At 35.0% G+C, this 24,084-nt stretch overlaps 1 protein-coding gene across 5 annotated transcripts in view; it reads left to right on the forward strand.

Annotated features, from left to right (window-relative positions):
• Positions 1-24,084, forward strand: part of LOC145239747 (solute carrier organic anion transporter family member 2A1-like) — a 136,648-nt gene that overhangs the window by 30,762 nt on the left and 81,802 nt on the right. The window contains exon 1 of one of the 5 annotated variants that reach the window (XM_080103150.1): positions 15,644-15,718. The exons of 2 other annotated variants lie outside the window; for them this stretch is intronic. The gene's annotated coding sequence lies outside the window, so the exon portion shown is untranslated. Of the gene's footprint in view, positions 1-15,643; positions 15,719-22,431; positions 22,700-24,084 lie in introns of those variants that run through there. 2 more of the 5 variants (XM_080103147.1, XM_080103151.1) reach the window with 2 other exon arrangements.

A 24,084-nucleotide genomic window follows, 5' to 3' on the forward strand; every position in this document is an offset into this window, starting at 1 on the left:
CTGTCGAACTGTTCTCCATTTAATCGGATTTTTTCGATTTACACAGACAATGTATCTTATATATATATATATATATATATATATATATATATATATATATATATATATATATATATATAAATACACACACACACACACACACACATATATATATATATATATATATATATATATATATATATATATATATATATATGTATATATATATAAAGAGAGAGAGAGAAAGAAAGAAAGAGAGAAGGAGGAATTAGACCGGAAGTTTAGAAGAGTAAAGTTTAATTTAATGAAATAATACTTTAAAGGAACAGTGCTCATAGTACACGAAAAGCTCAATAAGTATATTTATCCTAGAGCTATATTAATATTGAGGACAAAGATTAATAATTGTAAATTATGAATCAGTTTTAAAAGGAGAAACAAAACAAAATCAAATGGAGTGTACGATCGTTTCGTAAACGATATTCATTTTATTAATATTGACAAATAATACTGACAATAATTGACAATGAATTTTTTTTTTTAATATTCTCCCCTGATAAGCACAAATGGGATAGGGATAGGGATAGGGAAGACACCAAAATAATCTAGCATTTTTGTAGTAAGTAAGGTGGACGAACCTGAAAATAGTTAGAAACATAAGAAAAAAAATTTTTTAATGTAAATTTTTTATTGATAATTAAATGAATTTTTGAATAATATCAATAATCTGTAATATAAACAAATGGGAACGTTAACTTTTGAAAAAAGATATTTATATTTAGAAAGAAAATTATATTTAGAAAGAATTTTTTTAAAAATACCTTTATGGTGAATGGCATGTCAATAATTGTTTTTAAGTTTGTCATTGTATATACACATATATATATATATATATATATATATATATATATATATATATATATATATATATATATATATAGAGAGAGAGAGAGAGAGAGAGAGAGATAGATAGATATCTTGATATCCTTGTTCTCTGTCCACAAATGATTAAATTAAGTATTTAGTGTTTGTTTTTAAAAATTAAGACGCTGGACGAATAAAATGTTTTACTGCATTTAAAAATAACTAACATGTTTATGGACGCTAATTTGAATATTACATTTAAGATGCAAAGGAAATAACTGGATTTTTTAAAAGTGTGTATATATATATATATATATATATATATATATATATATATATATATGTGTGTGTGTGTGTGTGTGTGTGTATATATATACACACACACACACACACACACACACACACACACACACATATATATATATATATATATATATATATATATATATATATCCCTTTGTGTGTGTGAGTTTCTTCCTTGTAGGTTTCTAAATGACTGAGACTATCTTATTATTTTCAAATTTTACACAAAATTAATTTATGTGTCTGAAATTGTTCTTAGATAAGTATTATACAGAAATTCGTCCGATAGGTATCGAAAATCGAAAAAGTCCGATCCTAAGAGTAGTCTTTTTTTTCTTATAGATAAAAAAATAATTTTTACAGCGGAATATTGCAGGTTGAACCAGTAAGGGAGATGCTATAATCTCAACAAACAATTTCTTCTTAGAAAAAATGTGCTGATATCTGGAAACATAGCTCTATGATAGAGCATTCGACTACGATCGGACGATCCCCTGTTCAACCCCGGGTGTACCTCACCATTTTATTTTATTTTTTCATATTAATGAATATAAGTTACGATCAGAGAAAAGGTAACATTTAAAATCGCCGAAAATCATTTGATTATTTGCATATTTTAAAACTAAACATTAATGAGAAGAGAGTTTCTAAGGCATTCATCGTCCTGCCCAAATATCAGCTAACGTAGTATTGTAAACAAACACTGACGGGATTTAAACTAGACTAGCATTTCAATTTTTTTTTTTTTTTACGAATTAGTCCACTTGGCAAATTATTCCTCGTAATATATAATATTCAATAGAGGATTGATTCTATAATAATACATACGCAATCAGCATAAATTAAAATAACATGCTTAAACGTATTGTACGACCGAGCAACACCGGGCGTTCAGCTAACATATATATATATATATATATATATATATATATATATATATATTATTATTATTATTATTGTTGTTGTTGTTGTTGTTGTTGTTGTTGTTGTTGTTATGATTATTATTACTATTATTATTATTGTCATTGTTGTTTTTGTTTTTATTATAATTATTTTTACAAATTGACATTGATAATAATTTTTACAAATTTACATTGATAATATATTTACATTATAATTATTTTTACAAATCTACATTGATAATAATATTAGAGTATTTACTTCAACAATTCTCAATACGCCCAGTAGGGGCGCGTTGAGCTATTAGAAATACACTAGCGCTATCTCAAATAGTGAGAAGACTATGCCTGGGAGAGTAGACCTCTTAGAAAATCCCAGAACGAAAGGCATGCTTCAGTCAATTGGGGAAGAAGCCATCTCAACTATGGCCATTCGTTCTTATGTTGGCTTTGGAGGCCTAGGGGAAACCACCGGCTACGATAAAAGATTGTTGCCTGAGAGAACCTTCATTTTTTACGTATTTATTCTTATCATTTACTCTTATGTCCACGTGCGACATAAATTGTTTGGGTCAGTCGACTACATTCTCGACAATCAATCGGGGAGTGTATATATGTTGTTGTCAGGTTAAGGCATGATTCTCTTAAGTTCTCGTAGGTTCAAGTTCCAGACTTTATGGAACGTTACCCAACACGTTGTAGCCTCAGTCTCAAAGTAGACAAAGAATAGGAAAGAACTTCAACTCGCTTTTTTCTCGTTGTAATAACGATATTTTCCTCATTCTCCTTCAATACGCGACTTCTCGTTACAACTGTGACGTCACCAACGTCTCTGACATGCTCTCGAACGTCATCCACATTTCTAACGTGATCGTCCTCTCTAACGGGCTCTCTATCTCTCTCTCTCTCTCTCTCCTTGTCGTAGTCTTTTTTCCTTACAGGGACGTCGTTTCGCATTTCGTATGCATTTGCATGCGCGCGTTCGCGCTCTGTAACATTTAGCTTCTCTTTAAGTAAACGTTAATTTATTACTGAAATTCGTAGGAGCTGCTCAGGCATTTTTGTAGACCATTGTGATTTTCTGCTAGTGCTCCGACTCTTCAAAACCTCACTTGACCTTGTGTCTAACTTCTTAGAGAGAAGATAAATAAACACCCGAGACGCGGCCACGCCGAACACTGTTAAGCGTATTTTCATTGTTATTCATTTGAATTCAAACAAACAAGCTAAGGCTTGTTTGTTTGACCGCCCAGTTATTTTTTTATCAAATAGCAACAAATTATTCAACACGTGCTTTTTTTTTTTTTAATTTTTTTGACACAAGATTAAATTGCATTCCACTATTATTGTATTGCCAATTAGTTGAATTACCCGCTATACTAGTAATGAAACTTTGTCAGCTTTTTAATTGTCTACGACTTTTAATGGACTGTTTATGAGTTACCCTTTTCCAAGGCCGATAGTCACTCAAGGATACTGGTCTGTGGCGGCGATGTTTACACTTTGGCGTCCAAAATGAAAATGCTTAAACTCGTTTTGCGCAAGTCTTTCTGCGTATTCATCCACCTGAATTACGAAAATCAAATAAAAATATATTTAGCCAATCAGGCGCATTTCTCTGTAGATTAAAAATTGCCGGTTTTCAATCCACCTTCAGTGCATAAAAAGCCAGATTTTTATTCAATAAATAGTTGAGGTTTTTTTTGTTTTGTTTTTTTACATGGGCATCACCACATTATCAAGGCCAAGAGGCCACTCAAGGATAAGGGTTAAAGAGTGTACAGTAGAAATTGGATAATATAGTAATCATTAGTAATGAAAATTTGGTAAATTTGATAACTTATATGGAACGGCTCATCAAGAACTTATTTACGTTAGATTTGAAGACAACCATATTGTAGTCAGCCGGAAAGCAGGAAAACGGAAGACAATTCCACAGGCGTGCAGTTCTAAGAAAGAAGCTTTGTTCATGGAATCTACGTTTAGGTTTAGGCACAGATAAAGAGTGGGGGGAATTATTGATAGTGTTTACAGCTAGACGAGTGTTTCTTGTGAAAGTTTGGCGAGGGGGGACCATAGATTGAAGCTCAGTCGAACACATTCCATGAAAATAACGATACATCAGGGACAAACTCGCAACATCTCTTCTGTGAGATAGAGGTTGCAAGGAAGAGAAAAGGACATCTCCTACGAGGCTACGAAGTCTATTTTGAACTCTATCAAGGCAGGACAAGTCCTTTCTAGCAGCTCCTGCCCAGATGTGGCAACAGTATTCCATCCTTGGACGTACCTGGCTCTTATATAGATAGAGAATAGCATCAGCAGTGAGATATCTAACGGATCGATAGAAAGATCCCACCATTTTTCCAGCGGCCTTGGCAACAGATTTGATGTACGTGTTCCATTTAAGATCAGGAGTAATGGTCAAGCCCAGAAGCTTGTCAAAACTTGAGGCCTCCTGAAGACGAGAGCCATTCATTTCAATTGATGCCAGATGTGGATCAGAATGTTGATGATGTAAAGAGAGAAGCTTGGTTTTAGATGCATTAAAAGTAACCAGCCACTCCTTACCCCATTATACTACGTGCTCAAGATCAGAGGAGAGTGAATTGGAGAGAGCTTGGTCGTTTACTGTCTTAGATGTGCCACCATAAATGGTAGTATCGTCAGCATAAATGTCTACAAATGATGTAAGGATGTGATTTGGAAGATCATTAATGTAGATCAGGAAAAGAGTTGGGCCCAGGATGGACCCCTGAGGGACACCGGCATTAATACTGTGAGCTTCTGATTTTTGCCCATCAACTACTACTCTTATGAACCTATCAGAAACAAATGATTTAATAATTGAGAAGACATTTCCAGCTATACCATAGCTAGAGATCTTATGAAGTAAACCTTTATGCCATACCCTATCAAAGGCCTTAGATATGTCAAGAGCAATTGCCCTAGAAAGGTAGCCTCCGTCGAGAGATTTGCTAATCCCATGAGATATAACTGTAAGCACATCTGCTGTAGATCTAGCAGAACGGAAACCATATTGAGTGTCACTAAGAAGGTTATTTTTGTTGAGATGGTTGATTACTTCTGTATTTAACACAGATCCCAGCAACTTACTCATGACGCACAGGAGACTTATTGGCCTGTACTGAGAGGGGGGTGAGCGATCACCTGAATTCTTAAATACAGGGCATACTGATGAAATTTTCCAGGGAGATGGGAAACTATTCTCCTTAAGACAACGTTTAAACAATTTTGTAAGTATGGGCGCTAGGTCAGGTTGAAGTTTTTTGAGTACTATAATTGGAATACCGTCAGGGCCAGTTGCTTTACTGGAATCAAGGTTTTTAATTAGTTTGGCAACATCACGTACAGATATACGTATATCACATAGCGTGTTTTCTGATACAGGAGGAAATATTGGGGGTTGGCGGCCTTGATCGCAAAGGGTAGAATTAGCTGCAAAGTTCTTGACAAAGAGTGTGGCTTTGTCTGATGCTGACGAGATTACCTCAGGTCCATTGATAATAGTTGGGATGGAGCACACGCTTCTGTTCAGGATTCTGTTTGCAATTTGCCAAAACTGGTGGGAACCAAGCCGCTGCTCTGCTACTTTGGACTTAACAGATTGAGCATACAACTCTCTTGCATTCTTTATTACTTTCTTACAATGGTTGCTGGCAGTCCTGAAAGCGGCTTTAGTTTCCATACATCTATTACGTTGGAAACAGTGGAAAAAGTGATTTCTGTGCGCAATGGCAGCAGCACATTCTGGAGAGAACCATAGCTGGCTGTTAGGTTTTTGCTGAAACTTTTTCGAGGGTATGAAACGGTCAATACCTACAATTAACCATTCCGTCAGGTCTAATACTATAGAGTTAAACCGAAATCAACAACAAATCTAAGATTAGCGTCGCCTCAGCTACACCTGCGTCACTCTGTTGGACCTTGGGGTTGCTACTATGTATCAACTCACGGATACACATTCATAAGCATACGCATGCAGAGAATGACGAACACACAGACACAGAACTCATTAACTCTTTCATATTATCGTATCTTCATAAAAAATAAAACAATATATAAACTTATTCATTGTAATAATCCTTATTTTTCTCACTGGGCTTTCTTTCTAATAGGAAAACAAATGAGCATTGACTTTTATAAATAACTTTTCTAATTTTACTATTAATGTAAATTTCCATTTTAAACATAAAAAATATCTGCTTTGGTAAATTATACTTTGGAATTATTTTTCTTGTGTTTATAATCTAACATTTGTCTCGCTCATTTAATTATAAACATAAAAAATTTTCTCAAAAAAGTCTCCCTAAAATCGGCTCTCCTCTAAAATACATCGCCCTAATAGGAACCCCTACAAGGGACTCTCCAAAGGTTAACGAGTTTGTCAGGTGGGCGGTTAGACAACACCTTGGTGTTATATATTATTTTTTTATTGACATTCTTTGAGATGAGTAATTTTTATATTTATTTTATCTATTTGCGGACTGTTATCCTCATCTTCATAGTTGTTGCTCCACCATGTTTCGACCAACGCATCCTCTGGCCTTCTTCAGCTGATAAACCGCAACAGCATAGGAATGCTGAGTCTTGTAACTGTATCCCCAGTAATTACTGCCTTCCATAGTTGTTGTTGTCTGTTGACAAAGGATGGCCAGATATGAACGAAAACTTGAATTTATAAGACCAAATAAATCCTATCTCGATCGCCGTTTAATAATTAGCTATATTAACGAAAATCTTTAATAATTAGCTATATTAACGAAAAATTTTAATAATTAGCTATATTAAGGAAAATCTTTAATAATTAGCTATATTAACGAAAATCTTTAATAATTAGCTATATTAACGAAAAATTTTAATAATTAGCTATATTAACGAAAATCTTTAATAATTAATTAGCTATATTAACGAAAATCTGTTTTAATAATTAGTTATAATTTTTAATTGAACTTAGTAATAGTAGTCTATCAAGAAATATTATATAGTTGATTTATATAATTTACTTTTAATTTAATTTACATTCAATTTAGTTTCTTTTTAATTATTATTATTATTATTATTATTATTATTATTATTATTATTATTATTATTATTATAACCAACATCAGCTGACTATTTCAGTTAATAATGAAGTACAGGTGATTAAAAAATTTGAAATATTTATGAGATTTAGCAAGTATCTTTAAAAACACAATACTTTGGAAACCACGTTTTTATTTAAAAAAATTATTGAATTTTTTTAACTTAATTTCGGATAGTAAAATATCCATCATCAAGTAAATTGGGCTTTTTTTTCACATAATTAGAAATAACATTGTCTTATGTTGTTATCGAGGCGATGGTCAGATGTCGTTTCACCATGTAAGGTGGAAAATATATTTTTCTATGAACATTTTTACGCGCGTGGCCGCGGTAGTGTAATGAGATTTGGCAAACTCTCTGAGAAGCACCTTTAAGAAATTTGCAAAAAAAAACAAACAAACAGACAAAATGAGAGTTTTTCAAAACATGATAAAACGCATTTTAGCATGTATTTCGTGCTATTTAAGCATATAAGAACGTAAGTCTTAGGGTAACACATTGATTGACTCTCTTTTACTAGAATAAGAAATCAAGGAAAACAACCGTGGAATTTCCACGGATCTCCGCTCTTATAGTAATTGGTAATTACTATGAATGAAAGTTGGGAGGCAAAAAATTCCAGTTAATAAAAAGCCGGAAAAGCGATTCTTGTTAAATGCCAACCTGGCTTCATAATGTTTTTGGTTTTTGATTTCCCTCGTTCTCCGTTAAGCGAATTGGAAGCGCTTCAAAACTACACACCAAAAAATCATAAAATACGTCGGCAATTAAAATGTAATTAGAAAGCTATCTAAATTTCTGATAAGTCATTATTAAAACTTTTTTTTAAATATTATACCGTCTTCGAAATCTAGTGGGCAGTGGCCCTTTTACTTTCCTACTTTCTCTTTCTCGCAAAAGAGACGTTGCTAGCATAACTTTGATCTATCGTAACCTTTATGGTAGGTGCTCGACTGAGCTTCAATCTATGCTCCTTGTAAATATCTCACAACAAATACTTGTCAAGCTACAACAACTGTCAACAATTTGGCTATCTTAAAGTGACGGCCACTCTCTGTTTGCGCCTAAAACTAAATGAAAATTCCATGAGCAGAGTTTCTTTACTAGAACTGTCCGTCGATGGAAAACAATACCCTGAGGCTTACTTCAATATAGTCGTTTTCAAGTCTAATGTAAATAAGTTCTTGTTGAGCCGTACTCTTATATAAGTAAACCCTATCCAGGTTGCACCGTTACCGACCATCAAGGTGTTGTCTTACCGCCTATTTAACACTCATTGACCCTCATCGTAAAGTGGCCTCCAGACCTTGATAAGCGGTCACCCCCAAGTAAAAAGAAACTTCCACTTATATGTTGTCTCTCCAATAGCCACATTGGATGCATTCGGCGGTTGTATCTGGCGTTACTAATCATTCTTCATGTTTGCTTGTAGCGCACGGTTAATGACGCTATATAGCACGTGTTACATCTTAACGTGACGTTGAAGAAAACATACTACAAGTTGTAACAGCGTTACAGTTTTAAAAATGTGAAAGGAATTGAAACACGTAAACGGAAGAAAGAAAAACGGTGTTCAAAAGTCAGAACTAATGAAGACAACGAGGTTGGTAAATAGTGCTCAATAAAAAGAGCAAAATATATTTTTTTAATATTTGGGGTAAACAGTTACATATGGTCGCTACAAATAGCCATCTGTTTCAATCAAAGAGACTTCCTCAGGCGACCTGAAACCTCTCGACGCCCCCAAAAAATCAAACATTTTTTTTTCGGCGTCGAGAGGTTCCAGGTCGCCTGATGAAGTCTCTTTGACTGAAACAGATGGCTATTTGTAGCGACCATATGTAATTGTTTACCCAAAATAATATATATATATATTACAAAACTGTTTAAACGTTGTCTTAAGGAGAATAGTTTCCCATCTCCCTGGAAAATCTCATCAGTATGCCCTGTATTTAAGAATTCAGGTGATCGCTCATCCCCCTCTCAGTACAGGCCAATAAGTCTCCTGTGCGTCATGAGTAAGTTGCTAGAATCTGTGTTAAATACAGAAGTAATCAAACATCTCAACAAAAATAACCTTCTTAGTGACACTCAATATGGTTTCCGTTCTGCTAGATCTACAGCAGATGTCCTTACAGTTATATCGCATAGGATTAGCAAATCTCTCGACGGTGGCAATCTTTCTAGGGCAATTGCTCTTGACATATCTAAAGCCTTTGATAGGGTATGGCATAAAGGTTTACTTCATAAGATCGCTAGCTATGGTATAGCTGGAAAAGTCTTCTCAATTATTAAATCATTTCTTTCTGATAGGTTCATAAGAGTAGTAGTTGAGGGGCAAAAATCAGAAGCTCACAGTATTAATGCCGGTGTCCCTCAGGGATCCATCCTGGGCCCAACTCTTTTCCTGATCTACATTAATGATCTTCCAAATCATATCCTTACATCATTTGTAGACATTTATGCTGACGACACTACCATTTATGGTACCACATCTAAGACAGTAAACGACCAAGCTCTCTCCAATTCACTCTCCTCTGATCTTGAGCACGTAATACAATGGGGAAAGGAGTGGTTGTTTACTTTTAATGCATCTAAAACCAAGCTTCTCTCTTTACATCATACACATTCTAATCCACATTTGTCATCAATTGAAATGAATGGCTCTCGTCTTCAGGAGGCCTCAAGTTTTGACAAGCTTCTGGGCTTGACCATTACTCCTGATCTTAAATGGAACACGTATATCAAATCTGTTGCCAAGGCCGCTGGAAAAATGGTGGGATCTTTCTATCGATCCAGTAGATATCTCACTGCTGATGCTATTCTCTATCTATATAAGAGCCAGGTGCGTCCAAGGATGGAATACTGTTGCCACATCTGGGCAGGAGCTGCTAGAAAGGCCTTGTCCTGCCTTGATAGAGTTCAAAATAGACTTCGTAGCCTCGTAGGAGATGTCCTTTTCTCCTCCTTGCAACCTCTATCTCACAGAAGAGATGTTGCGAGTTTGTCTCTGATGTATCGTTATTTTCATGGAAAGTGTTCAACTGAGCTTCAATCTATGGTCCCCCCTCGCCAAACTTTCACAAGACACTATCAATAATTCCCCCCACTCTTTATCTGTGCCTAAACCTAAACGTAGATTCCATGAACAAAGCTTCTTTCTTAGAACTGCACGCCTGTGGAATTGTCTTCCGTTTTCCTGCTTTCCGGCTGACTACAATATGGTTGTGTTCAAGTTTAAAGTAAATAAGTTCTTGATGAGCCGTTCCATATAAGTTATTAAATTTACCAAATTTTCATTACTAATGATTACTATATTGACCAATTTCTACTGTACACTCTTTAACCCTTATCCTTGAGTGGCCTCTGGGCCTTGATAATGTGGTGATGCCTTTGTAAAATATATATATATATATATATATATATATATATATATATATATATATATATATATATATATTTAAAACTGTACAGAAGGTCAGAAAAAACATTGGTGCCATCGGTTTCAAGCCTAACATAAGGGGGACCAGTTAATGGTAAATAATGTTAGGCTCTCGTCAGCCATATTGTTTTCAATATATATATATACTGCCTCCTTGGAAACAGGCACTCCATTTTATGTTCATCGCCCACAAAAAAAGAAAGGTTTAGTTTATTTACTATACAAGCGTACAATTATTTCGTCCCTTTTACTGATATTTTTATGTGTGGTTCTCTGTCTATCTTTTTTACTTTCATGCCGGTACTGACGGCTCATCAGCATTAAGAATATACATGAAAACTAAACAACAAAAGTTACATCGACGAATAGATGTTCCTCCTATCAGGCAGTCAGGTACATTTATAGTTTGAAAAGTTTTTTATGGGTCTTTACAGCCTAGCATCATATGCTACGCGTCATCTACACACACACACACGCACACACACACACACACACACACGCACACACACACACACGCGCACACACACACACACATATATATTTATATATATATATATATATGTATGTGTATGTGTATGTGTATGTATGTGTGTGCGTATGTGTATGAATGTATATGTACATGTATATAATGAAATAGATTCGATTCCGAGAAAAGCAAGGTCTCTTATGAAGTAAAACTGGTTTAAATAAAAAATTAATAGGTCTTCTTCATAGTAATACAATCAAAGCGTTGATAATTACGATGTCAGAATATTACAGACAAACCGAATCTTGAGATATACAGGAAAAAAAAACTTACAATTTAACATTTTATCCAAAATATCTGTTTTCTTCAATAGACGCGTTGAATAATCTCAATAATCCAACATTATTTAATTGAAAATATTTCACACAGAACTATATTTCCCTTCTAAACTCCCCTTAAAAAAGCAACAAAACTACCAGCACTTACAGAGGAAAGAATGCAAATCCTATCCAAAAATTACTATATATATATATATATATATATATATATATATATATATATATATATATATATATATATATATATACTAGCATTTCAGCCCGGCGTTGCCCGGGTGTTTGGAGGTGTATGCTGAGCAAAAAAAAAAAAAGAGTAAATTTTTTTTTAATTTGACCCCTATTATGATCCCTTAAAATTTATTGTTTCGGGCTCAAATCACTTTATTAAGTTAGATCCAGGTCCAAGGAACCTAAATCTAAAATTTCAAGTGTCTAGACCCAAAATTGTCGGAGGAGTTTGGTAGAGTTCTTAAAGGTCAAATCGTTGAAATTTGACCCCTTAACAGCCAAATTTCTGGCTGACACCCGTCACATCGATTTTCCCAAATCTCAGTACCCGGTATTTCAAATTTCGAGTCTATAGACTAAAAATTGACAGAGTTATTGCGTAGGGAAATGTACACAGACAGACAGACAGACAGACACGTTCACTTTTATAGATATATAGATATGTAGTAAGTTATGAAAATATATATGGCCATATATATTTTCATAACTTACTACCTAGCTCAACCTATGTATTGAGCACTGTTAATGTAAATACTGAAAAGTTACGCATAAAATTTTGTCTTCGTATATTAATTTATGTGATTAAATGAAGTATATATATATATATATATATATATATATATATATATATATATATATACATACAAACATTGGCTGCAGATTTGCATGTATGTTTCTGCTTTTTTTTTCAAAGAAAGAGCGTCATCAGCCCTTGTTTTCCTCCACGCTGTTTGTTCATCGAGTACATTTTGATAAACACAGAAGAGTGCAATTGTACAATTGAATTTTACCAAGTACATTATCTACTATGTCATCAACATTTCGCTAATATTTCACTTAAAGAGTTGAATATTTATTATTCCATTAGTTAAGTCAAGTAGTTGACTTCATTTAACTTAAATAGGGATGGTATAATAAAATTGTGGGGTCTGCGTTCGCTCCTGTACTCCATGGAAATATGGCACAAACTTTAACAAACTTTGCATATCTATTTGCGTAAGTATACTTTGATAATTATGTTTCAGTTTGAAGAAATATGGTATAATAAAATTATTGGGTGTTCGTTCGCGCCTGACCTCCATAGAATGTAAATATGTCACAAAGTTTAACAAGGTTTTTTAAAAGGGGTGAGGGTTCACAATAACACCTTAACTTTAATTTTAATTCACGTTAGCTTTTATTTATTTGTTTGAGTTGAATCATATAAATTCACCTCATAAATTCACGTTTTTATTAAAGTGAAAGCAAAAAAAAAAAGTCAGAATTTTAGACAATTCTCGACACAAAGTTTGCATAACTCTGTTTTTTCCTTCTCCACTTGCACGTGGCATTCTTTCGAAAATAGATAAATAGATAAATAATAAAAAATAATAAGAATGTTACTTGTTATCGTGTCAAAAGAAGAGAAAAGTCCTGCTCACGTAATTACTTGTCTTTTTAAAAACATTTACATAACCTTTTTATTTTTATTTATATATCTGTTTAAGCTTTTATTTTGTCAGTGTACTAGAAGGAATTCAGTTGATTACAACCCTTTCTGCGTGTTCTTTACATTACAATAGTACAAGCCTGAATTCGACGGCGCAATACTACACTGTTCAATACTGTAAAACTGAAACGAAGCTGTTCCGATTGAAAAGAGCGCCATTTTCTTCTTATTCATATTCATATCGATTATTTGCTTTAAAAACTAAAGTAATTACGTATTTACTTTTTTAATATCCCATTTTGCTGTTTTAGATTATTTTACTAAAGTAAGTAAAGCTTCATTATTTTTCAAAACTGTTTTTGTTTCTTTGTTTTTCGATATTTCGTCAATATTATTTAGTAAGAGTGTTTAGCAGAAAAGCCAACAAACGACGACCCGAAAAAATAAATATACAAGAAATAAATGTTACCATAGTCAATAAAAGTTCAGTTCATGTTTTTTTTTGTTTTGAAATAGTTTTTAATTCTCTTTACTTGAAATAATTTCAGCGAACCGAAATTAAAACGAAATTTGAGGCGATAACTACTTAAATTGATTTTTATATAAACTACACATGCCATAATCGAATATTCCTCAAGCACAAAATAACTGAAAACATTAAAATATGTTCATAAATATTCCTTACGTTGACGGAAACCTCTTAAATTGTTAACACAGAATTCTCAGGTGCCCCGCCTTAATTTATTTTTACAAACTACTTAAAAATACAAACCAATGAACCCTTCTACCATAAAAGTAACTTTTATTGACTATGGTAACATTTATTTCTTGTATATTTATATTATTATATATATAACATTTTCTCTTTGTAAGGAAACATCATTTTGTTGGTCACTTTTGGCTACGAATGGAAACAAAGTTGATATAATATATATATATATATATATATATATATATATATATATATATATATATATATATATATATATATATATATATATATAAAGACCAAACGTGTTTAACTAAGAGGCTAATATCTTTTCGAAAATACTCAATACATATGTACAGCTTTTATAATTAAAATTGTGCAAACATCAGAACTATGTGTGTGTGTAAACTGTTACGTTGAAATTACAAATATCTCAATTTCTCCATAAAATGTTTATGTATGGCTTAAAGAGGTAATAAATTAATTAAGCACTGGCATATTTCCATTTACAAATTATTTAATTAAGTTTTATGCTTTTATTTTGAAAGGTCGCCGTTGGTCTTCAATGTTTAAGTATCGACATATCATTTTTCATCGTAAAGTGCCGTTTAAAGGTTATCAAATATTTTATACCTTATATTTAAGTTTTTTTTTCCCGCACAGGAGGTCGCCATTTTGTGTATTATGCTATCGTGAGTAACTTGCACGAAAAAATTCCCGAAGCTCTAATATTAAAATTGTTCTTTTTTATTGAAATTTTTTGACAATGAGTAGAAACAATAAAGAGTGTGTTTAAACAAATTCGTAATATTTATTAAATTATGTGTGTGTGTGTGTGTGTGTGTGTGTGTGTGTGTGTGTGTGTGTGTGTGTGTGTGTGTGTGTGTGTGTGTGTGTGTGTGTGTGTGAACTGTATTGATAAAGATGGAAGGACAAAAGTGAAGAAACAGTTTGATTTACATGAATTCACATTTATTCTCACATAAATATTTTTTGCAGACAAACTTAAAACTAATTACTGAACATGTAAAGTGATTCACGATACAATATTTAAGATAGTACAAAAGAAAGAATACACCAATTACAATCCATAAAAATACATTTTGCCGAGAAAATAAGTAAACAATGTAAGCATAAATATTGCTTACATTTATGCTGGTCTATTCTAGAAGTCTATGTAACTGCTACGAGAAGAGACTCTATGCAACTTATCGGAACAGACGTGTGACAAACACGGCATCAGAATGTGTTAATATCGTCAACCGGTCTGACTACGTCCGATGGTTTTCAAAGTACAAGTAGATAGACATCGTTGTAATTTCTGTACATGCATGTATAGAAACCTGAACGGCATAATCACGTTGACACACCGGTTCTCGTCAGATAACCGAAGTTAAGCAACGCTGAGCCTGGCTAGTACCAGATGGGTGATCATTTCAGAATTTTATGTGCTGTATGTGCTCTCCTCTTATCTCGGCATTGCTTCCAGTCGTCCTGAACTTCCATCTGTCATTGATATTTAGCAACACCAGGAGAGATGTGATTGAAGATTGCGCAACTCTTGCCACAAAAATTCCGCGCGCAGGCACACTTACAGTGAGTATCCGTAGTCTGTCAAGACTGAAGGAAGCTACTCCATGCATGTAACGAGTTTTATTAACTTCTGTACATGATGGTGCTTTCTCTAACATTGGTCAGCATAATTCAAAGGAGATAACTTGGATATCGGTTCAATTCAGTTAATTTTGTTATCTAAAGTAATTATTGTATTGAGCCAGCAACCCACCCTAACTGCGTTATGTATTCTTTTAATATGGTAAGAGTGTCTTCTTTTTTTTTTCTTTTTTTTTTTGTAGTTTTTTTGTCTGTATCTTCGTAGCGAGGCGATGACATTATTTTGGAATATTCTTCTCTTTCATCTTGACTGATATATTCGTTTACGAATAAGGGAAATAGTGAGTTTTCGTATCTTTTTAAATTTAAAAAAAAAACGCAGAGACAAAATCCGAAATCAGTCACTCTCCTCTCGTTTTAACCCCCTCTTCCTTTTCTCTTCCTTTTCTCTTCCTTTTCTCTTCCGCTGCATGCTTTAAGTTAAATAATTCTATAACTGTTGGTGGTATTTCCTTTTGTTTATAATTAACTATTCCGATACGTTTTTACTTATTTATTTATTTATTTATTTATTACTAACTCTCTATTTATTCACAGGCAAAAGAGATAAGCTGGAAGAGAGAGAGAGAGAGAGAGAGAGAGAGAGAGAGAGAGAGAGAAAAGCGAGGGTGATAGATACCGCATAACATATGAATAGAATTCAAACATAGAGATAGAGGAAGATAGATAGTGAGAATGATATATAAAAGTTGCTAAAAGATGGACCAGTTGTTGAATTAAGTATAAATCTCTTCTGATTAGAACAAGTAAGATGAATGTCTCTTCGAGCATAACTAGGTCCTAATGTATTTCGACTGTGTTTAAAAGAATGACAACGCGTTTATATGTACAAAAAAATATTTTTATTCTCGGCGACGTTTATAGATAGTTGATTGTTAAGAAGGTAGATGCACACACAGGAATTCGAACAGTTGATTTCTGTCTAATCCAGATTAAATTCGGGCGCAGATCGTCAACCAACAACGATGTCTTTTTCGGTTGTTATTATATAACCATTTGTGATCACCTGAAACGGCTTTTTTGGGATGGTATATTCACTGTAGTCACACCTCAAGGACGTCTTATTCAGCTATTGTCGTTTCACTGAATTGGCCTAACTTTGATTACACCTGTGTAACTGTGGCAAAATTGGGGGAGCTGGGGCTTCTGCATCAATAAACCTAACTTATGCCTGACTGTGCTCGTGAGGGGGAAAGAAAGAAATACATTATTATTGAAAAAAAAAAACATGATGGCTTCAGTAACTGTTGTCAACAAGGTATGATTCGAACCAAGACTGACAGTTGTTTATAATAATCAACCAAGTCAAAACAATCTGAGGCCCCAGTTTCAAAAGGTCAAATCCAAAAGAACTCGTCATCGAGGCCTACAAAATATAAATAATGTTCAAATGTTATGTATGAATGTCTTTCTCTCTTTTTCTTCATTGAAAGAGAGGAGAACTGAATTATAATTGTATTGTATTTAAACAGTCGAAGCTTAGATTTCGTGCGATGGTCGCATGCTAGCGATGCGTATAGTAGTTTTGCGCCGGTCGACGACGAATGGTTGAGAATGGATTTCAAAGTTAAATGCTTCTTTTAATTGTTAAGAATAAATAATTTTATTTTTATATTTAAAAAACAAACGATGTTTTGTTCGCTTATTCTATGCAGCGTTCAATTTCAGCCCAATGGTTCCTGTTATCAACAATGATGATAAAACCCTGCCTGCCATATTGACCCATCCATATTTCTATCGCCCATGTGCCTATCGTTGGATATCGTTTATTCCCCCGGGGGGAGCTGGCTGCCGTTCCCAGGACGTTGCTCAACCAACTAACTCTCCCCGGGTAAACAAATATTATCATATAACCTTTTGCCGAAAATGACGTTTCAACCATCATACTTTTAACTTGCCTTTGTGACAGTTGATCAAGTCTGTTGCTTCTTCCACAGGTACATGTGTCAGGTTAATAATTTTTGTTCAAATTACCTTTTGGTACATTTGATAATTATTTTATTGATCTTGCAGATGCACGCTTTTGTCGAAATGATTTTTAGGTACATACGACCTCGATATCCAGCTCTAAAACTGAGGAATGTTTACCATATATTTTGTGCGTGATTAAAATAATGAGAAAACGGTGATTAGCTTAACTTTAGTATAATAAAATCAACTTACTAACTAGATCAATCAATCAACTCTATGGCATCACACGTAAGATAGAATAGACTTGCAGTCAAATCCAGTCTATTGAACTTAATAATTTCAGCTACATTTCCCGTGTGATCCAATATTTAACACATCATTATTAATAAGTTTCCATTCCATGTGAATATAGGTGATCATCGGCATTGTTTTCAATGCATAGTTTCAATCTAAAGACGAATTTTTTTGTAACAGACGTTCACCCAGCCGGGTAACGCGATGATGTTTAGGTAAACACGTCTTGTTATACAGCAATCGGCGATCAAAGTATGAAACGCCAATGGAAAAGGTAACTTATATGGCTGTGACGTCACACGAAAATTAAAAGATACCAACTACTTTTTTTTTCTAATTAGGCAGTGAAAAGGTGAAAACGAAAAAAAGTTTTATATTGAGTGTTGATATATAAAATATATCAGGAACTACAGCGTGGTTGCTAGAAAAGCGGGAAATTTGAAGATCAGCTTAGATCATGAATAAAATGCGTGATCGCTATTGTTTGATTGGTGCCGTGTGAGCGTTGTTAAAATAAATCGTTGTTTGACGCTGCAGTGAAGTGCACGGGCGACATTTTGAGTATCTATGAGTATAATATAACATTTGTCTTTGAAAAAAACTTTGTAAAAATTATTCTTTGTAAAAATAAATCGTTGTTTGACAAATTTCCCACTTTTCTAGTGTTGCATCACTATTTGTATGACCAGAAGAGCGTCCTCTACAACTGAACTGAAAGTTTCAATCTTAGGTATGAGTGTCTTAGGTATGAGTGACACGAAGAATACGATTGCGAATGGCTTAGGATTTCTACCCGATCATGGCTGAAGAAACGAGAACAGTCTACCCAAGATAACTAAATATACGGTTCCGTTAGAAATTCTTTACAGATTTAAAGAGTTCGACAGAAAAAAAAATTCGAGTTTGACATAAAGACTCTCGATTTCAACATGATAAACCTATAAAGAAATGTAACGGGGCCTTAGAAACTTTTAAGCCCGTGTCGAGACGGCAGGTTTTTGTTAGCTACATAGTGAACTTTTAAAACCATATGAAATGCGTCGTTGGAAAGGACTGGTAGTAAATGCCTTTTGTTAAAACTGAAAGAAAAGTCGAATTTATTCCTTTTGTTTTTATTCTTTTGCATCTGCCTCTGCAGGTCTCGGGTTCGCTGGTTTGTATTAATTTTTTAAAATTATATTTTAGACTATAAATATCTTAGAACGTTACAAGTGAAGATATGTATATTTAGTTAATGGAAGTAGTGCAATAGTTTATTTTTAGTTTTTAGTTTTTTATTACATTTTTACCCCAAACAAGGCACATTGCCACTTTGATGTAGGGGCTACTATTAGCGACACAGGCTACAGGGGTACTAGGTGAGGAGTTGGGCAGCAAGATATCGGTTAACGTTACTCTTGAACTTCTGCATGTCAGTACAGTTGGAGAAGCAGGAACCTCGCAGGGAGTTCCAAAGTCTAGCGGTTCTGGGGAAGAAACTACTGGAGTAGAAGGCTTTCTTACATCTACGGATCTCTACTGTGAAGGGGTGAGATTGTACTACTTGTCGGGTTTGTTTACATAGAGGGGATACAAGTGTTTGCAGTTCGTCGGAACATTCACCATTAAAGTACTTGTAGAACAGGCAGAGGAATGCTACATTGTGTCGATGTGACGGAGGCTGAAGCTTGGATGACAGTTCAGGACCTATTAGGTTAGCGACTCTCTTTTGAACCTTGTCTAGGAGTGAGAAACTAGTAGCAGATGCACCGGCCCAAATATGACAACAATACTCCATACATGGGCAAATGGTGGCCTTATAGAGGTGCAGGATACTTTCAGGCATTAGTAGCTTTCTAGCACGGTAGAGAGAACCTACCTTTTTCGCAGCGGTCTTGGCAATGCTCTCAATATAATTGTTCCAACTCATGTTTCCTGTGAACATTAGGCCGAGGAGTTTAAAAGATGTGCTTTCAGATAAAGAGTCTTTGGCCATTGCTATTGGTGGTAGAGAAGGTTTCTTGTAGTTATTGAAGGAAACAAGTTTAGCCCTGGCAGCATTGAATGTGACCATCCATTTTTGTCCCCATTCCACTACAGATTGGAGGTCATCCTCTAGTGTTTCTGCCATTTATTTAGATATGTGTTTTCCTGTCGTGTCTGTTATAGAGCGTGGTGTCATCAGCATATATACCCATCTCACAGACAATTTTGTCAGGGAGGTCATTTATGAATATTAGGAATAATAGAGGTCCCAGGATAGACCCCTGAGGCACTCCCGCATTTATATCATATTGTTTGGATGTACGGCCATCGAGGACAACCTGGATTTTTCTCTTATCTAAAAAGGATTTAATCATGTTAAAAATTCTTCCAGTGATTCCGTATGATCTGATTTTTCTGAGAAGACCTTCATGCCATACCCTGTCAAATGCCTTAGATATATCTAAAGTTACCTCTCTACCCTCCCCTGCTTTGTCAAGTGAATGGTATATACGCTCGGAGATTACAGTTAGAATGTCTGCTGTGGAACGGGCTTGCCTAAATCCATATTGTTGGTCGGTCAGAAGTTTAGCATCTGTAAGGTGATGGACTAGAGCTTGGTTAATTATGGACTCAAATAGTTTGGAAAAAAAGTGGGAGGAGGCTAATGGGGCGGTAATTTACTGGGTCAGTTCTTTCGCCAGACTTCTTGAAAACTAGTACCACAGAAGCAGTTTTCCAGCAAGCAGGAAAGCAAGATTCATTAAGGCATTTGTTGTAAAGTTTGGAGAGGATTGGAGCTACTTCGGCGGAGCACTTTTTTAATAGCACAACTGGGATGAGATCAGGTCTACATGCTTTTGCAGTGTCAAGATTTTTTATGATAGCATGCACCTGAGAAGGGGTGATTTTCAGATCGTCAAGTGTGGCGTCTGTCCGCAAAGGAAGGTCCGGGATAGGATGGTTAGCAGGGTCGAGTGTGGAGTTGGAGGCAAACCGACTGGCAAGCATGTTAGCCTTCTCGGTTGTTGAGCAAACAACTTCATGGTTGTTGGATAATGGGGGGATTGTTGATTGCCCATTATTTACTACACTGTTGTAGATTATCCAGAAGTCACGGGTTCCTAATTTCTGAGCTTCGATGCGTTTTTTGGTGGTTTCAGTAAATTCTCTCTTAGCTGTCGCTATTTCTTTCTTACAGTTACTTCTGGCTTCTATATGATTCTGTCTGTTTGAGCTGGATTTATGTCGGTTAAATCTGTGGTACGCGTGTTGCCTTTGCGCGGTGGCAGCTGCACATGTGGAAGTAAACCATTGGGGAGAGTGGGGCTTGCTATAAAATTTTCGTGTGGGGACATGTGCTTCAATTGCTGTTTTGAACCATTCAGTGGTCTCATTTGCGCACTGTTCAGCAGGAAGTGAAAAGACATTTCGCCATGGGGCGTCTCTAATGAAATCCCTGGTGGCTTTCCAGTCAGCCTTTTTATAATATCTCGTTGTTTTGAGAAATGGCTCTTACATTTTGGCTCTAGAGTTTAGGGTGAGTTTAACTATTATCACTACATGATCAGCATTCCCAAGTGGGCTGTGGGCGTTCGTAACACAATCATCAGGAACTGTGGTCAGAAACACATCTAAAAGTGATGCGTGTTGTTCTTGCTGGTCAGAGAAACGGGTTGGAAACGTAACCATCTGTGATAGGGAATGAGATATAGAGAAGCTATGTGTTGTGGTACCAGCTGCGTCTGTGTAATTAGAGAATCCAAGCCAGTTACTGTGGTGGACATTGAAGTCACCAAATACATGAACTTGTGCGCTAGTGTCGAGGGAAAATGCTGTATCTATGCTGTCAGAGACTTTGTTTATTAGGGTACAGTCCTGGGTCGAGGGAGAGCGGTAGAGAAAATAAAAGTAACTAATATTATGTTGCATGTTAAGTCTAAAGCACATAAAGGCTTGGTCGTCCCATTCTAGTTTTCTTTCTCTAGTCAGGGGGAGGGTGTTTCGAATATAAACTCCAAGCCCGCGCATATGTCTGTCAGAGTCCTTACGGCAGAGTGGGAGATATCCGGGCATGTTAAAGTAGTTAGAGGGGATGAAGGAGTGTAGGTTAGTCTCACTTAGTGCTAAGATATTCGGGGTGTTTGTTAGGAGAAATGCTTCAGCATCATTTAAATTAGTTCTAAGCCCACGGATGTTCGTAAATGCAAGCCTCAATGGAGGAGGCAATTTGATTTTCTTGGAGTTTTGTCCTGGTTTAAGTGTAATTTTAGTTTGTACTGTCATTTTAGCTGACGTAGTACTAATGTATGTGTAACAGTGTGTGTATAAGTTCAGGAGGAATTGTAAAGTGTGTGAATATCTATTTGCCTTTGGTTTCGTCAATTGGAAAGTATTATGTGAACTTGTTGGGTTTGCCCTGAGCCTTTGATTCAAAGGCCTATACGTGATTTGGGAACGTACTCCATGCGTTATCTCTCTATAAGACAATCTGTGAAAGAGAGCGAAAGAGAGAGGGGGCATTTATATTAGGCGCGAAGTGCAGAGGTGAATATTTCGGTGTTTGTGATTGGCTAAAACAATCTGCTGATTGAGGTCTTGTCCAATCTGATGTGGATCTATTTAAAACAGGATTCGCTGACTGCTGCTACTGATTTCAAAACGTTACTCTAACAATAGGTGAAAAACCATTAATTTAGCGATATAAATTTTCATACGTCAAGTTAAATGACGAAAACGTTCTTTCCAGATTAGAAAAAGACGATAACCATATTGTACGAAAGTGGCCGAGATTTATATTTAAAGAGCGCTTTTCTGTCTTTCTTTCTTTCTTTCTTTCTTTACTTCTTCTTTCTTCTTCTTAAATGATCGCTCATTTCTTTCTCATTAAATCTTGTTAAAATCCTATTTAATCAAACCGAACGGACGCTGCCTATGTTTAACAATGTCAGTTCTACCTTGTACAAATTAACTCGGCCTGCAAGGTCATATCTAACAAAGATCACGTGTCCGTCGACGTTATCCATCTACACTTGCGGATTCTACGTGCGCTTCTGCTGTTTATCGGCCGGTTGTATCTCCGAGAAGCAGCGAGGGTATTATTTTCTTTCGTCTTCTTTGTTATCCTTTATATATATATATATATATATATATATATATATATATATATATATATATATATATATATATATATATATATATATGTTCGTATAAAATTCATTTAAATAATTTAAGCACTATCTCTGTACACTCTTTCAGAAATAAATATATTTCATTATTAGTGAACCATCGCTAGTAGGTGACCGTGACTTAACAGATAACCGCTGATAACCTGATGTGTGCCAAGTTCGAATCCAGCCCACTTTCACTTATGTATATTAGCAAATCCAACCCGGTTACTTCTGTTTAGCCAAGATCAAAGTATAGTATCTGTTCTTCAGATGCGGCACTTCCATTTCTCGTTCTCTTTCAGTGGAGGAGAAATCCTTCACGACTGAGACAATTTTTATTTTTGTACCTTTTCTCCGCGTTAAAAAACGACCCTGGTGTCTAACTCTGTCCGTGGGGAGGCATTGTAAATAGGTACATGAAATAATCGGAGAAACACATAAAAAAAAAGGAAAAAAAAAGCAGAATTAATCCGGTTGAAAACACATACCTAACTTTCGCAAAAAAATATAGTAAACTTTGCGTTTGGTTTAATTTGACTTGTAGTAAAAATTCCCAAAAGAATATCGCTAGTGCTACTTTAAAATTTTAAAAGGCAACTTTAGGGTCCCACATGGTAAGCTTTTCTATTGGTTTTGTTGTTTTGTTTCACAGCATATCAACCCTTTTGGGGATATTTAATGCCGAATCCTGTTATTTCGGAAACAGTATTCATGTTGCATCCAGTTATTTTGTACAAGGTTTTTATTCTTCAAGCTGTTTGATTTTTCAGTCGCTTATTTGTAGTGATTAATTTGGTTTCATTGTTTTATAGTATATGTTATCGTTGTTGCTCCCTGCTGTGCAGAACATGAATGAGTTTTGCAATGGGAGGGGGAAAAGGGTTACAGTATTAATGTTTGGTAAATTTTAAGTTAGGAAACCACTCAGGAAGTGGGGGGGGGATAAAAAGAGAAAGAGGAAATGTGAAAAAGGAAAAGAAGGAGAAGGTAGGTTGCTGTTTTTGGTTTTGCAGAACATAATTAAGTTTTGAAAAAGGAAGTAGAAAAACAAAACGCATCAATGTTAGGTGCATTTCGTCTCAGGAAGCCAGTATCTTCGGGCCGCCTGATCTCGTAGCACCGGTAAACTTTTCTATAGACATAATCTCGTACTCCACAGTACCAAACTTTCGGCCTCAATGCAATTACAACAAATATAACTAATAAGCTTAATAACCCTTAGATCCAGGGTTTGCAATGTAACTGCAATAATCCAAACTTACGCTCTTTGAATGCCTCATGCAAGCATGAGAATATCATTTACAAATACA

The sequence above is a fragment of the Euprymna scolopes genome, chromosome 19, assembly GCF_053919585.1.
Source record: "Euprymna scolopes isolate OS-2025 chromosome 19, ASM5391958v1, whole genome shotgun sequence".
NCBI classification, from domain to species: Eukaryota; Metazoa; Mollusca; class Cephalopoda; order Sepiida; family Sepiolidae; genus Euprymna; species Euprymna scolopes.